The following is a 4,933-nucleotide window of genomic DNA, read 5'->3' as shown; positions in this document are numbered from 1 at the left end:
CCGCCTCCTCGCGCCGCACGTCCCGCCCAAGCCCCGCCTCGTCAAGCCGCAGGTCCCGCCCCAAGCCCCGCCTCCTCGCCCCGCAAGCCACGCCTCCCAGAGCCGCGGGCCCCGCCCCCACAGGCCGTCTCCGCCCCGCCCCTCCCCACCGCGATGCCCTCTGCCTCAGATCCGAGCTCGCCGACCCGCCGCCGGGCGTCCCTGCACCGTCCGGAGGAGGCTTGGTGGCTCCGTGTCTACCAGACGTAGGTGGATGCAGTTAGAGCCGGAGGCCGGCCCAGCCCTCCTCCGGCGGCCTTCTCGCCTCCTAGGGTTGCCGGGGTCGCCCGCCGTGCTGCCGCCTTCTCCCCCAGGTTTGCTTGTTTCTGACGGGTCGGCCGTCCTGTCGTCTGGAGGCGCGGCGGCTGCGGCTGAGCTGGGGCGGGGAGGCGGCGGCGGCCCCTGCTCAGCGCGCCTGGAGTCGCAGAGCGTGGGTTTCCCGCGATCGATCGCCGCAGACCCTGCGGGCCGGACGCAGGCCGCAGAGGGACTTGCTAGGTGCTGGCGGCGGCGGGCGTTGGAGGGAGGGTCGGGCCAGGAGGCCCCCGCCTGCAGCGCCCCACTTTCACTTGACCCCGTGTGCTGCTCTGGTTTGCACAGACCTGTCTCATGGTGGGGAAGTGTATGTCCCAGAGCGGAATTGGACATCTCAAATCTTGGGTTTTGGGTCTGGACTGGACACTTACCAGCTTGTGTAAGACTTTGGTTAAATTACCTAATCCCTTTGAGCCTCAGTTTTTTCACCTATAAAATGGGGATAATAATGGGATTATAATACGGGTTAAATTAAAATGTTTTGTAAAGTATTTCAGTTTTGTTTTGTAGATGGGAAAACGCTTCACAAAAAAAAAAAATACTGGCTTGGGTATGTTTCTGCTTGTACACTCAAGGACGAAGAGTACCACTTTGCATTTCTTACCTCCTGGCCACGAGAGGCACTCATTGTTTAATGTTGATTTTTGACCTAATAGTTCAGAGAAGTTAGTGCTAATAAAACCGTTTCGAAAATAGGTACCTAAAAGCATAGACAAGGGTGGATTGGGATACCTTTAGGCCAAAATGGAGAATAAAAAGAGATGGTTCAGGTTTGATTAGAGAGATTTGTTGTTGTTGTTGTTTTTCGGATGGCTTTAAATCAAAGGGCCTGGGGAGACAGCCATGGAACTGTGTTTTTAGACAGTTGGTAATACTTGTCTGTAACTCAGGAAAGATGTCTGAGGGTGGGTGCGATAAAGAAAGGGAAGATTGATGGGTTTGATGGACATCACACAGACCAGTCACTAGTTCTCAGTCATGGCAGAACGAGACCAATCACCAATTCTCAGCAGTAGGGTTAGCAGATCTTGAGAGGCAGGAGGAGGTGTAGTTTGGACAAATATCCAACATTACTAGTAGCATTTCTATTTGGGAAAAACCTGTTTTCAAAATGCAAACTACAGAGAGAGCAAGATTTTAATGTTTATAAAAAACGTTGAAAGGTTGAGAAACACTAATATACTGTGTAGTTACAGTCCTGGGAGGAAATGGAATTGCCTCGGGGTAGCTTGTGAAGTAAGAGAAGTAGTGATGAGCAGAGAGGGTGAGGAAACAGTGAGAGAGACGGAGAAAAAGCCACAGAGTTAGGAAGAGAACTGGGAACAAAACCGCTGTCAAAAGTCACAGAAGCCCAGCCGGTGTGGTTCAGTGGTTGGGTGTCAACCTGTGGTTCCCTTCTGGGTCAGGGCACATGCCTAGGTTGCAGGCTTGATCCCCTGTGGAGGGTATGCGGGAGGCAGCCAATCAATGATTCTCTCTCATCATTGATGTTTCTATTTCTCCCTCTCCCTTTCTCTCTGAGGTCAATAAAATAGATAGATAGATAGATAGATAGATAGATAGATAGATAGATAGATATAGATATAGATATTACATATATATTTAAAAGTCACAGAATTGAAAACATTGGGATTATGTAGGCTTCACTAACCATATGGATTTGGGTAATTTTGAGTCTCAATTTTAATTTATGAAAAGGGATGATAAATACTTCTCAGATGCGATGATTAAATGAAACATTCTTATTAATGCAGTGCCTGGCACAGAGTGAGAGCACAGTAAGTGCTGTAATTGTGGTAAACTCCGCACCAGCCCCTCTATCCTCAAGAATTCAAAAACTCTTAGACTTGATTCATTCTGGTCATTGGTTTCCTTAGTGAGAAATTCATTATATTGATAAGGTAAGTACTGTACTAGGTAATGGTAGGCTTGACGTGGAAACATATTGAGTGTACGTACTTTTGCAAAAAATCTGCCAGTGTAGGGAATTACAATGATAGGAAGGGAAGATTGGGTCTTTGGAAGGTTTGGGGGATATGGGAAGGATTTAAACATGTTTCTATTGAAGAAAATAAAAAAAAATGAAGCCCATGTTTTGTTCTACTGAAAGATGAATTACCTTCCTTATTTACTATAATGAGGAAGGACAGTAATCTCGTTATCCCTATGCTTTTAGGCACACCCTTGCCTGCACTACATGTGATAACGCCAAGCTATGAAAAGCAGAGTCTGTTTTACTAGATAGTGTTAGTAACTTTCTAATCTGTAACCCAAGATTAATTTTTAAAAAATTGTTATTGGAACTCAAATCTTTTAGTAGCCATAGGATGAAGGACTTGGTCCTCTATCTGTGTCCTGTTAAGTATAGAAACCTGCTCATATGTTGGTAAGAGAATAAGGCAGTGGTTCTCAACCTGTGGGTCGCGACCCCTTTGGGGGTCTAACGACCCTTTCACAGGGGTCGCCTAAGACCATCAGAAAACACACATATAATTACATATTGTTTTGTGATTAATCACTATGCTTTAATTATGTTCAATTTGTAACAGTGAAATTGGGGGTCACCACAACATGAGGAACTGTATTAAAGCGTCGAGCAGCATTAGGAAGGTTGAGAACCACTGGAATAAGGTTTATGTTAAAGTATGTGTTGAAATGTGCTTCAGGTAAAAAGTATACATTCAAGAAGAATATTTGTGGTGAGAAGTTTGGTTAAAGAGTTCTATTTAGCAAAGTAGGAGAACACTGAGTAGAATGAACTAATTAGCCCTAGCTGGTTTGGCTCAGTGGATAGAGCATAGGCCTGCGGACTCAAGGGTCCCAGGTTCAATTCCGGTCAAGGGCATGTACCTGGGTTGCGGGCACATCCCCAGTAGGGAATGTGCAGGAGGCAGCTGATCGATGTTTCTGACTCTCTATCCCTCTCCCTTTCTCTCTGTAAAAAGTCAATAAAATATATTTTAAAAAAAAGAATGAACTAATTAAATGAACATTTAGCTGTGAATCAGATATAATTCATTCAGCATGGGCTCTACTTCTAAATAGTTTAAGGACCTTGGGCAAGTATTACCCTTTCTATGCTTTAATTTCTTCATGTATAAATGCAGACAATATCTGCTCACTGTACCTAGCAATTTTTTGTGATTGTCAAATGAGAACTAATTGACTTTTTCAGATTACCTCATACAAACACAAATATAATTTTCTTATTCTAGAATCTAGACAAACGGATATATTTGTTCTTCTGTAATGTCATCACTTTCCTATTTTCTTTTGCTTAAGTCTCTCCACCTGCCTGGCAATTGTTCCTCTTTCCTATTTGTAGCAAGCCTAGCTTAGATGCAGCCTTTATTTCCTGCTCCTTTGGAGCCTGTAATAATTCCTGTTTGGATTAATTTGCCAACTATTGATATACTATCTTCTGTTGCTACTTTCAATATTTAATTTTCACATTTTAGAGTCTCGTTACTCTGGTGAATTGGAAGGCCCAAGGATTTTCAGTGGTTAAGTTCTTAGTTTTGCAGGCCAACCATATGAAAGGATAGAGTTGGTTAGTGGCTGTGGCACTGAGGTCCATTGTCTCAGGTGAGCATGGCTGGGAAAGCAGGAAAACTCAGCATGTCAAGTCATTGAGCACAACCTAGGGGAAGGGTAAAAATGGAGAATAAGCAACATAGGAAGATTCAAAAATTGAGAGTGGAGCCCTCTGAGGCCGCATAGTGCAAAAGCTGCTGTGGCACCCAAAGTAGCTATTAAAGATAATGAACTGGGCCCGGCCAGCGGTGGCTCAGTGGTTGCTCATCGACCTATGAACCAGGAGGTCAAGGTTCAATTCCCAGTCGGGACAAATGCCCAGGTTGCAAGCTCTATCCCCAGTATGGGGTGTGACTGGTTCAAAGGTTATATATCATATTCTGATCTAGATCGTAAATTCTTTTAGGGTAGGTAGTACAGAATACGTATTTGGCCATGACTGTAAAACAGTTTACTTACCTATCCTACTTCCTTCTTTCCTTGTGTATTGATTGAGTACCTACAGTATGCTATGCCAGTGAGAACTCATCATGTAAATTTAAAAAGTTTTCAATATTCTTAATAATTTACATACAATAAAGTGCACCCATTTTAAGCATACAGATTGATGAGCTCTAACAAATACGTATATCCATGTAATTACCACCCCATAGAACATTTATGCCCTCTCAGAAGGTTATCAGCCCTTGTTCCAAGCTCCCTTTTCCCACCAGAGATAACCACTCTTCTGATTTCTATTATCATAAGTAGTTTTGCCTGGATTTCAACTTCGTATAAATGTAAACATATAATTTATCTGCTATAGATCTGAGTTATTTTGCATAACAAATTACTTTATGACCCATCCATCTTACTACATGTATCAGTAGTTTGTTCCATTTTATTGCTGAGTAGTATGTCCATTGTGTGAATATACCACAAGTTATCCATTCAGCTGGTGGTAGATATTTGGGTTGTTTCTAGTGTTGGGCTGTTAGGAATAATGTTGCTATAAACATTGGTCTTTTGCTCTTTTGTGGAAATATGATTTTATTTTTCTTGGAAT

The sequence above is a fragment of the Myotis nattereri genome, assembly GCF_964212035.1.
Source record: "Myotis nattereri genome assembly, chromosome: 11".
NCBI classification, from domain to species: domain Eukaryota; kingdom Metazoa; phylum Chordata; class Mammalia; order Chiroptera; family Vespertilionidae; genus Myotis; species Myotis nattereri.
Note: the sequence above shows the minus strand (reverse complement) of the source record.